This window comes from Schistocerca piceifrons, chromosome 8 (genome assembly GCF_021461385.2).
Source record: "Schistocerca piceifrons isolate TAMUIC-IGC-003096 chromosome 8, iqSchPice1.1, whole genome shotgun sequence".
NCBI lineage: Eukaryota > Metazoa > Arthropoda > Insecta > Orthoptera > Acrididae > Schistocerca > Schistocerca piceifrons.
In genome coordinates, this window is record NC_060145.1 from 97,851,855 (window position 1) to 97,864,977 (window position 13,123).

A 13,123-nucleotide genomic window follows, 5' to 3' on the forward strand; every position below is an offset into this window, starting at 1 on the left:
TTACATACCCTCTGATGTTTTTACAGCATACCTAAGATATCAATCACTGCAAAATTAGATATTAACGGATGCATTTAGAATAGTACAGCAATCAAATAACACGAGACTCGAATTATGAGCTATCACTACAAGGCCCAAGTACTCGTTATCTTATAATAATTACACCAAAGACCTCTCAAGAACCTGCAAGTGCAGATATTTTTTCACTATTCACACGACTGCTGCCGCGACTATGCAGCAGACGTTTTACTGTATTTGATGAGGGAGATAACAACAATGGTTTGAGGTGAGCTGTTGAGATTTTTTATCATTCACGAACTTTTAGCCTCTTAGAGTTAGTTAATGCCCCTAAGAAACTCTGGTGGCTTAATCTGTGAAGTTTTTAAGGGAAGAGATCAGGGACAATCTTTTGTTTTTTGACACCACTTTATATATACGATGTGGGGAACTGCTTGAGAATAATATCGACTTCCGTTGTGCAGTAAACATGACAGTGCAAATTCTAATCATAGTGGAATGGAACTTCTTGAAGGGAGAGTAAAACGCTTAGATATGACATCGATTTTGAGAGGTATGTGTAGGAACTATCCTGGCATTCACTTCAGGTGATTAGAGTGTCGTCGAAAAATCTAATTTTTTTTCTTTTTCTCCTGAACAGAATTTTGGGCAAGTTTATCACCATATTGTTCGTTACTGTGTGGTACCTTTCATTGCTGTCATGCTTCCAAAACTAGGCGCACATTCTCTGAATCTCGGAAAGGTGTGCTATTACGTCATCATTGTACACTGACGAAAAAAAAATCGCGACGCCAAAAACTAATTGATGTAGAGTAATGAAATTATGAGAATATATTCGTCTAGGTAACATATTTAAGAGCTTAACACTGCAGCATAACAGGTTCACCCAGGCGCGAGATTAGCCACTGCAAATGTGAAATGTTGGTACATCAATAAGCGGCGTAACCGCCAGATTGTTGAATGCAAGCTTGAAAACGTGCGTGCATTGTGTCGTACAGGTGCCGGGTGTCAGTTTGTGGGCTGGAGTTCCACACGTGTTGCATCTGATCGGTCGTACAGGGATGGTTAATACTGTTTGTTGATGACGCTGGAGTTGTCATCCGATGATGTCCCATACGAGCTCGATTAGATACATATCTGGTGATCGTGCAGGCCAAGCCAACATGTCGACGCACTGTAGAGCAAGTTAGGTTACAACAGCGGTATGCGGTCTTGCGTTATCCTCTTGGAAAACACCTCCTGGAATGCTGTTCATGAACGGCAGCACAACAGGTCTAATCACCACATTGACGTACGAATGTGCAGTGTGGTGCGTGGGATCACGAGAGCGCCACTGCTGGCATTCGAAATCGCACCCCAGACCATATCTCCTGGCGTAAGTTCAGCGTGTCAAGTTGGGTGCAGACCCTTAAGTTCGCTCCACAGGACCGTCACTGACAGCGAGCCAGAACCAGCGTTCATCAGAAAACACAACAGACTTCCATCCTACCCTCCAATGAGCTCTTGCTTAACGCCACTGAAGTCGCAAACAGCGATGGCTTGGGGCGAGTGGAATGCATGCTACAGGGCGTCTGGCTCAGAGCTGTCCTCCAAGTAACTGATTTGTAACAGTTCGTTGTGTCACTGTGGTGCCAACTGCTACTCAAATTGTTACTGAAGATGCAGTATGAGGCGCCAGAGCCATACATCAAACGCGATGGTCTTCCTTCTTGGTAGTGCGACGTGTCCATCCGGAACCCAGGCTTCTTGCGACCGTATATTCTCGTGACCACAGCTGCCAGGAATTATATACGGTGGCTACATTCCTGCCAAATCTTTCTGCAGTACAGCTGTAGAAACATCCACCTCTACCTCTACTACACGACCTCGTTCAGACTCACTGAGGTGTCAATGATGACGTCTTTGTCACCCTAAAGGCATTATTGACATACATCAACTCACCACGTCAAAGGTAACTAACCATCTCGACTGTTACAGCGTATATTTAAAACAAACTTGATTTTCACCCTAGTAGTGGCACCAGTAGTGCCACTGTTATGCTACTGGTGCGAAATCTGAATACGCATCACCTTTCAAATGTAGAAACACGTCTATGAACGTTCTTGTATGTAACCCATCTCCTTCTTGATTTGCAATTTTTTTTCTGTCAGTGTATATGGTGTCTACCTATCATGTTCAGACTGCCTGTATCATGATTTAATATAGTGAATGAACGAAATACTTTACTGTGTCTCGATGATTCCTGATACAGTCCAAATGTGTAGGGGTGGTTCAAGACAGAAGCGGCACAAACCGCCTCTTCGAGCGTCAAGCTGAGAGGAACGCCAAGGTCGGCCAAATTGGTATACGGCACGTATCACAAGTAGCAGCGAAAACTAACAAGGGTCAAAGTGAGCGAATGAAAAAAAGCGGACCAGGGTCGCCAAATTATGAGCCACTTGTAAGGAGAAATGTTGTCGAAACGATCCTGAGAATTACACTACTGGCCATTAAAATTGCTACACCAAGAAGAAATGTAGGTGATAAACGGGTATTCATTGGACAAATATATTATACTAAAACTGACATGTGATTACATTTTCAGGCAATTTGGGTGCATAGATCCTGAGAAATCACTACCCAAAACAACCACCTCTGGCCGTAATAACGGCCTTGATGCGCCTGGGCATCGAGTCAAACAGAGCTTGGATGGCGTGTACAAGTACAGCTGCCCATGCAGCTTCAACACGATACCACAACTCATCAAGAGTAGTGACTGGCGTATTGTGACGAGCCAGTTGCTCGGCCACCATTGATCAGGCGTTTTCAGTTGGTGAGAGACCTGGAGAATGTGCTGGCCAGGGCAGCAGTCGACCATTTCCTGTATCCAGAAAGGCCCGTACTGGACCTGCAACATGCGGTCGTGCATTATCCTGCTGAAATGTAGGGTTTCACAGGGATCGAATGAAGGGTAAAGTCACGGGTCGTAACACATCTGAAATGTAACGTCCACTGTTCAAAGTCCCGTCAGTGCGAACAAGAGGTGACCGAGACGTGTAACCAATGGCACCCCATACCATCACGCCGGGCGATACGCCAGTATGGCGATGACGAACACACGCTTCCAATGTGCGTTCACCGCGATGTCGCCAAACACGGATGCGACCATCATGATGCTGTAAACGGAACCAGGATTCATCCGAAAAACTGACGTTTTGCCATTCGTGCACCCAGGTTCGTCGTTTAGTACACCATCGTAGGCGCTCCTGTCTGTGATGCAGCGTCAAGGGTAACCGCAGCCATGGTGTCCGAGCTGATAGTCCATGCTGCTGCAAACGTCGTCGAACTGTTCGTGCAGATGGTTGTTGTCTTGCAAACGTCCCCATCTGTTGACTCAGGGATCGAGACATGGCTGCACGATCCGTTACAGCCATGCGGATAAGATGCCTGTCATCTCGACTGCTAGTGATACGAGGCCGTTGGGATCCAGTACGGCGTTCCGTATTAGCCTCCTGAACCCACCGATTTCATATTCTGCTAACAGTCATTGGATCTCGACCAACGCGAGCAGCAATGTCGCGATACGATGAACCTCAATCGTGATAGGCCGCAATCCAACTTTATGGAAGTCGGAAACGTGATGGTATGATTTCTCCTCCTTACACGAGGCATCACAACAACGTTTCACCAGGCAACGCCGGTCAGCTACTGTTTGTGTACGAGAAATCGGTTGGAAACTTTCCTCATGTCAGCACGTTGTAGGTTTCGCCACCGGCGTCAACCTTGTGTGAATGCTCTGAAAAGCTAATCATTTGCATATCACAGCAACTTCTTCCTGTCGGTTAAATTTCGCGTCTGTAGCACGTCATCTTCGTGCTGTAGCCATTTTAATGGCCAGTAGTGTAGAAATTAGTTTCCTTTATTATTAAGTAATAAAATACTCACAATCATTAAATGAACACACAATAAATAAATCAGCAACATACAAAAAGTTCTATCACAACAGCTAATTATTGAAATGAATTCGTCATCTTTCGATGAATCATTTTTGTCTGTGTCATAATCAACGTTGGTTGCAGATTGATACGATTGTTTGATACCTATTTATTTTACAACGTTTGTTGGAATTTCATGTTCGTTGCAGCATTTTCCTTCCAAACTGAAACCGCAGCATATTCTTAATATAGCATTACATTCGTACTGCTAAACAGAGTCTCAACATCGGCATTGGAATGAGGCAGTATTAGGAGAGTAATCGCAATAGTCGCTAATTCCTCAAATGTGGATTACTCTTGAACAACTTTGAAATGCAATACTTCATTCCAGAACTTGTATCTTTAGTCTCGTTCCAGCTCAACAAATGAATTTTTGCCACTGATCATCCTCTCTTGCTATAAATTCTACATTTTTATTGAACTGAGCCATTATATCAATTCGATTTGCTTTGTTGTGATTAAGTGCTTGTTCAAGACTTATTCTGGATAGTTTGTTAATCAACATCAAATTTTCTGGTAACTCCTTTTTCTCTCATTTCAAGCAGCTACTTTTGAAAGCGGAATCTCAGATGACATCTTCGATCGAAGAAATCACGAATATCCTGAGTAAAAATATTTACTTTATTTGCTGGTAACGTAACTTTGCTGACAAGCAAATCTATCAGGTCAACTCATAAAACAGTTTTGTGTGATCTGTATCTTTCCACTCGAACATTTTATTGACTCTGTTTATTTCAATTAATATTGGATATAAAAATGAAATATATGCGTAATTAATCTCGTTCGCATACATAGCGTGCAATAACTCTGCCTTTGCACACTTTACCTACGGAAAAATGTGTTTTTGGCTCTGACTGTTGCGTGTATATTCTTCATACAGCGAATTCTATTGATAACCACATTGTCTGACACGTTTGAACTATTTTTAACAGTTTCTGACCATCGTTGATGGTTTTGTATAGCTCCTCATAAAGAGATTCTCTGGAAGAGAAGCGAACTAAACCTATCATATGTCTCTTCAATTAAAAACTGCAAATTTCACGGCAAAAATTTTTTTGCAGCAACGGAAACAGCAGTTTTAAGGAATGACACAAGCAACGTACTAAAATCAGATGTGGTACCTCTTCTTTCAATTTCGTAAATACTCTATTATTTACTCCAACCATGAGAAACACATTATTTATACCAACGCCCATTAAATTTTCAGGTCGCAATCGTTGAAGTGTCTTCTTTATAGTAGATACAACAGGTTAAGCATTACACTCATGGAGATCGGCAAGGTCAAGGTATGTAGATTTTATTTTTTCGTGTAATTTACTATAATAAACTATAATCAATCCCAAGTACTTATGTACAGCAATATCAGTAGAGTCATCAATTAATAAGCTAAATGGCTGATCTTTGCAATCTTGTTCTAAAACGTCAGTGAAATGCGGTGCTAAAACGTTGTTTGTAACTGAGGTGTATTTAGTTCTGTGCAGCTGAGCTTTTTCCATATCTTTTTCATGAATATGATTAATTACCTCTCGCAAATGGTCGGCCACACGCCTGGCTGTGAGTAATGCAAGTCTTGCTTCTCCCTTTTTTTATTCGCAATGGGTTCTGATTTAAAAGCAAGTTTGGGCTACAGAGTTACAACCTGCAACAATTAACTCAGTCAAAGAGTGGTCAAATATGTAAAACCGATCAATGTATGACGAATCAATTGAAAAAAGGTTGCTGACCTTTTTATTTTGTAGATGCTTCCTTGACAGCCCGTGAGACTTCAAATCTCCATAGTGACTCCTTAAAACTGTACCACAAAAATTGCACTTCACTACCTGACCCGTAGTACTTTGAGTAACTTGAAGCCAATCTTTTAAATGTGGGTCTTGGAGCCAAGAACCCCGAAACTTTTGCGTATATTGTGATTATGGCATAGTTAAACACATATGAAGTCGCGAATAATACCGAGATTCACAATTGTAGAGTGCACACCACGAACGACAACAGTCGAGTTACTTTTTCTGCGCATCTGACGTAACGCACCCTGTGTGAGCCAACACGCACTCAGCGGTTTTTCGAAGCGACAATGAAATAACAGAGTACCCATTGTTTGAAACCAGTTGCTTTCCTTCCTGCACCTGCACAAGCTGCCTTCGTTTGTGGAATGAACTGTAAATAGGTGCTACTAAATACTACTGTTCATTCTGCAGGGAATCCCTGCATGTAGTCTATCGAGTGTGATGGTTCGTTTGATGTCACATTGTAAGGCATCAGCGTCGGCTTCGCAGTAAAAGTTAAATACTCCTGAAATCAAATATAATAGAAACAACGCATTTCGAAACATATAAATAGCTTAGTAATTGAGATATCGCGTTTTCAGTAACTGAAACTGAATTCTACTAAACCACTAAAAAATCCATCAGCCACTAGAAGCAGTATTTCGCCACTAAAAGGAGGGTAGAAACCACCAGTTCTAGTGGAAAATCCACTAAGTTGGCAACACTGGCCCGGTGCCATGGTGCATTGTCATCCATAAAAATTCCATCTTTGTTTCGGTACCTGAAATTGTAAAATTATGGGGCGAGCTGGAATTTCAAAACAACTCATTAGTGAAGCAAATCGCCTAACAGCAAAACAAGGTAGCCATAAATCTTCAACCAAAGAGCAATGGAAGGATATTTGATAGGATGAGTCTTGTTTCACGCTGTTTCCATCTTCCGACCAAGTCGGCGACCCACGAGTGAAACTTTGTGTGGTTAGGTGATGATTTGGACAACCATAACGTGGTATTCAATGGACCCCGAGAGTACTTTGTAAGGTCGCACTACGGCCAACCATTGTTTCACCATTCTGGCCTATCAGTTCCATCTCATGGTACAAAGTTTCTTCCCCAATGGTAATGCTACCATTCAAGACGACAGGACCCCGGTTCAAACAGCTCGCGTCGTCCAGAAGTGGTTTTGGGAGCACGATGATGAATTTTTGCCATCACATTCACCACATCTCAATATTATTGAGCCTAAGTGGTCTCCTTCCGACAGAAGGGTGCATGATCCATATCCATCCCCATTGTCGTTACATAAACTTGCCACTTTTTTGCAGGAAGATTTGTATAAGACTACTTGGAAACCATACAGACCCTGTATTTATGCAATCCGAGACGACTGGAAGCTATTTTGAATGCCAATGGTTTTGTTACACTATCAGACTTGGTAATGTGTTGTGTTTCTGGTGTTTCCACATTTTCGTCCACCCCCTGCAGAGTAAGCACGGAGAGCTCTTTTCTCAGTGTTTGTGAAACGTCGCATCGGCCATTTCTATCGTATTGCTAGGAAAACTCACATATGGAAATCGTTGAAAGATTTCTTTAACCTTCACCGAAAATTTTTTTCTCCATTACATATCATAATCGGTATGAATTACATTTCTTTATGTGTCTTCCATGAGAACTGTAATTTCTTTTCACTTTAGTTCGGTATTGAATAGGAGTTGTCATTCAGAAATTCTTTTAATTTGTTTTTAAATGTTGTTTGGTTATCTGTCAGACTTTGAATGTTATTGGGCAAAAGACCAAAAGTTTTGGTGACATCATAATTCAACCCTTTGTGTGACAAAGTCAGATTTAACCCAGAGTGATGAAGGTCATCCTTTCTTCCAGAGTTGTAGTTATGCACTTCGCTGCTATTTTTTATTTGGGATGGGTTATTAATAACAAATTTCGTAAGTGAATATATGTATTGCGAAGGCACTGTGAATATCCCGAGTTCCTTAAATGCACGTGTGCAAGGTGATCTTGGGTGGGCTCCAACTATTATTCGGATAACACACTTTTGTGCAATGAATACTTTTTCTCTTAATGATGAATTACCCCAAAATACGATGCCATATGGAAGCAGTAAATGGAAATTGACGTAGTACGCTAATTTATTGATATGTTTATCACCAAAATTTGCAGTAATCCTAATAGCGTAAGTAGCTGAACATGGCCATTTCAGCAAATCATCAATGTGTTTCTTCCAATTCAATTTCTCATCATTGCACACACCCAGAAATTTTTGATATTCTGCCTGAGCAACAGACTCCTGTTCATAGTCTATCTTTATCAATGGTGTTGTGCAATTTACTGTAGAGAATTGTATATATTGTGTTTTCTCAAAATTTAGTGAGAGTCCATTTGCAGAGAATCACTTAATAATTTTCTGAAAGACATTATTTACAGTTTCCTCAGCTAATTATTGTTTGTTGGGTGTGATTACTATACTTGTATCACTAGGAAAAAGAACAAGCTTTGCTTCTTCATGAATATAGAGTGGCAAGTCGTTAATATATATTAAGAACAATAAAGGTTCCAAGGCTGAACCCTGTGAGACCCCATCCTTGATACCTTCCCAATTAGAGCACTCTGCTGATTTTTGCAGACTATCTGTATTGTTAATTTCAACCCTCTGCATTCTTCCAGTTAAATATGAATTAAACCATTTGTGCACTGTCCTACTCATACAACAATACTTAAGCTTATCTAGAAGAACTTCATGATTCACACAATCAAAAACCTTTCAGATATCAAAAAATATCCCAGTGGGTGATGTTCAGTTATTCAGAGTATTTAATATTTGAACAGTGACAGCATATACAACATTTTCTGTTAAAAAGACTTTCTGAAAACCAAACTGACATTTTGTTAGTACTTCATTTTTACAAATCTGTGAACGTACTCTTGAATATATTACTTCTTCAATGATTGTGAATAAATCTGTCAGAAGTGAGACTGGGCGGTAGTTATTAGCATCAGACCTATCCCCTTCTTAAGGAATGATTTAACAAAAGCATATTTCAGTATATCAGTAAGAATGCCCTGTTTCAGTGAGCTACTACACATATGGCTGAGAATCCTACTTATCTGTTGGGAACAAGCTTTTAGTGCTCTATTGGAAATGCCATCAATTCCATATGAGCTTTTACTTTTGAGTGAATTTATTATTTTCCTAATTTCAGTAGGAGCGATGAGTTGAATTTCAATTTTACCAAGTTGCATAGGTATTACCTCTTCCACATACAGCATTGCGTTTTCTGATGAACAGCTGGATACTGTTTTCTCTATAAAACTTGAAAATGATTATTAAAAATATTTTCTACTTCTGAGTTTTGTTAACAAACTTTTCATCGAGTTTGATAGAAGTATTGTCTTCCTGTGCTCTTGGTTGCCCTGTTTCCTTTTATCAATATTCCAAATTCTTTTAATATTATTAGCAGAGCACTGGACTAGGACAATTGAACAATCTATGAACTTTAACTCGAACTACACTGAAGCGCCAAAGAAACTGTATTCAAATAGAGACATATGTAAACAGGTAGGATACGGCGCTGCAGTTAGCAATACCTATAGAAGTGAACAAGTGTCTGACACTGTCGTTAGATCGGTTACTGCTGATACAATGGCAGGTTATCAAGATTGAAGTGAGTTTGAACGTGATGTTATAGTCGACGCACGAACGATGAGACACAGCATCTAGGAGCTAGCGATGAAGTGGGGTTTTCCCATACGACCATTTCTCGAGTGTACCGTGAATAGCAGGAATCCGGTAAAACATCAAATCTCCGACACCACTGCGGACGGAAAAAGATCCTGCAGGAATGGTACCAAGAAAGACTGAAGAGAATCGTTGAAGGTGACAGAAGTACAACCCTTCCGCAAATTGCTGCAGATCTATGCTGGGTCATCAACAAGCGTCAGCGTGGGAACCATTCAACGAAACATCATCGATATGGGCTTTCGGAGCGAAAGTACCCTTGATGACTGGATGACACAAATCTTTACGCCTCGCCTGGGCGCGTCAAAGCCGACATTGTAGTGTTGATGACTGAAAACCTGTTACCTGGTCGGACGAGTCTCGTTTCAAATTGTATCGAGCGGGTGGACGTGTACTGGTAAGGACGCAACCTCATGAATCCATGTACCCCACAAGTCAGGCTCTGTGATGGTGTGGGGTGTGTGCAGTTGGAGTGCTATCGGATCCCTGATACGTCTAGATACGACTTTGACAGGTGACACGTACGTAAGCATCCTGGGCAATTCCAGGAGGACAATCCAGAATTGGTACAGAGTGGCTCCAGGAACACTTTTCTGAGTTTAAACACTTCGGCTGGCCACCAAACTTCCCACACTTGAACATTATGGAGCATATCTGGGATGCCTTGGAACGTGCTGTTCAGAAGAGATCTCCACCCCCTCATACTCTTACTGATTCATGGTGTCAGTTGCCTCCAGCACTTCTTCAGACATTAGTGGAGTCCATGCCACGTCATGCTGCGGCAGTTCTGCATGCTCGAAGGGGCTCTACATGATATTAGGCAGGTGTACCAGTTCCCATGGTTGTTTAGTGTATGTAAACCCACATGAGTGGATGCTATATACCAAGAGAGTACACTACTGGTCAAAAAATTGCTACACCAAGAAGAAATGCAGATGATAAACGGGTATTCATTGGACAAATATAAATACTAGAACTGACATGTGATTACATTTTCACGCAATTTGGGTGCATAGATAGTAGAGAGGATATAAAATGTAGACGGTCAATGGCAAGGAAAGGGTTTCTGAAGAAGAGAAGTTTGTTAACATCGGGTATAGATTTAAGTGTCAGGAAGTCATTTCTAAAAGTATTTGTATGGAGTGTAGCCATGTATAGAAGTGAAACATGGACGATAAATAGTTTCGACAACAAGAGAATAGAAGCTTTCGAAATGTGGTGCTACAGAAGAATGCTGAAGATTAGATGGGTAGATCACATAACTAATGAGGAGGTATTGAATAGAACTGGGGAGAAGAGAAGTTTGTGGCACAACTTGACTAGAAGAAGGGATCGATTGGTAGGACATGTTCTGAGGCATCAAGGGATCACCAATTTAGCATTGGAGGGCAGTGTGGAGGGTAAAAATCGTAGAGGGAGACCAAGAGATGAATACACCAAGCAGATTCAGAAGGATGTAGGTTGCAGTAGGTACTGGGAGATGAAGAAGCTTGCAAAGGATAGAGTAACATGGAGAGCTGCATCAAACCAGTCTCAGGACTGAAGACCACAACAACAATAACAACAGATCCTGAGAAATCAGTACCCAGAACAACCACCTCTGACCGTAATAACGACCTTGGTACGCCTGGGCATTAAGTCAAACAAAGCTTGGATGGCGTGTACTGGTACAGCTGCTCATGCAGCTTCAACACGATACCACAGTTAATCAAGAGTAGTGACTGGCGTATTGAGACGAGCCAGTTGCTAGGCCACCATTAACAAGACGTTTTCAGTTGGTGAGAGATCTGGAGAATGTGCTGGCCAGGGCAGCAGTCGAACATTTTCTGTATGCAGAAAGGCCCGTACAGGACCTGCAACATGCGGTCGTGCATTATCCTGCTGAAATGTAGGGTTTCACAGGGATCGAATGAAGGGTAGAGCTACGGGTCATAAGACATCTGAAATGTAAGGTCCACTGTTCAAAGTGCCGTCAGTGCGAATAGGAGGTGACCGAGACGTGTAACCCATACCATCACTCTGGGTGATACGCCCGTATGGCGATGACGAATACACGCTTCCAATGTGCGTTCACCGCGATGTCGCCAAACACGGATGCGACCATCATGATGCTGTAAACAGAACCAGGATTCATCCGAAAAAATGACGTTTTACCATTCGTGCACCCAGGTTAGTCGTTGAGTACACCATCGCAGGCGCTCCTGTCTGTGATGCAACGTCAATGGTAACCGCAGCCATGGTCTCCGAGCTGATAGTCCATGCTGCTGCAAACGTCGTCGAACTGTTCGTGTAGATGGTTGTCGTCTTGCCAACGTCCCCATCTGTTGACTCAAGGATCGAGACGTGGCTGCACAATCCGTTACAGCCATGCGGTTAAGATGGCTGTCATCTCGACTGCTAGTGATACGAGGCCATTGGGATCCAGCACGGCGTTCCGTATTACCCTCCCGAACCCACCGATTTCATATTCTGCTAACAGTCATTGGATCTCGACCAAAGCGAGCAGCAGTGTCGCGATGCGATAAACCGCAATCGCGATAGGCGATAGGCTGCAGTCTGACCTTTATCAAAGTCGGAAAAGTGATGGTACGCATTTCTCCTCCTTACACGAAGCATCACAGCAACGTTTCACCAGGCAACGCCGGTCAACTGCTGTTTGTGTATGAGAAATCGGTTGGAAACTTTCCTCATGTCAGCACGTTGTAGGTGTCGCCACCGGCGCCAACCTTGTGTGAATGCTCTGAAAAGCTAATCATTTGCATATCACAGTATCTTCTTCCTGTCCCCCGCTGCGGGTTCGGGGGTTAGAATAGGCCAGCGGTATTCCTGCCTGTCGTAAGCGGCGACTAAAAGGAGTCTCAAATGTTTCGGCCTCATGTGATGGTCCCCTCTAGGGTTTGACCTCCATCTTTCTAAATTGTTCTGAAGAGCGAGCCAATTGGGGAAGGGCGCCTTACATGGAGCACTGTATCTGTCGTGCATTGAGACCTTTAGCAGGCTTTCTCGTCGTTGCAATGGTGTCCAGCTCGTTTTCCATCTCTTGGGCGAGGGTACGTCCATCGGTGCGATTTCCACGCTGCACTGTGCAGTGTTGCTTTTCGCTGCGACGACGACCTCATACATTTTTGCACCTAAGATCCAGCACGGTAGCCAATCCGTTGTTGTGGTGGGGCCGCCATGTACCCTGTTGTTTGTAGCCCCCTGACAACACAGGGATCGCTCTACTGATGCCTGCGCCGTTAACTCCCCATGTATGCCAAGGAGTAGATGCCCATCTCCCTGGGGCATCAGGACTCCCGGCAATGGCCATCCTGCCAGGTGGCCCTTGCTGTGGCTGGGTGGCGCCCATGGGGAGGGCCCTTGCTCGGAGTAGGTGGCATCAGGGTGGATGACACGCAATGAAGCGTGGGACATCATCTCTTGCTGGTAGCCAGCCACCAGCAGTCTCTAAGCGATCGGGGGCTCATTTTAAAGGTAACGTTTATGACCCCAAATCGTTCCCATCCCTGGCCACACCATGGGAGGAACGAAAGTCAATGAATGACAGTGACACGTATTCGCCCCAGTATCTCGTCTGTACCAGAGCTGATGGGGAATCCTTTGTCTCCGTGAAGC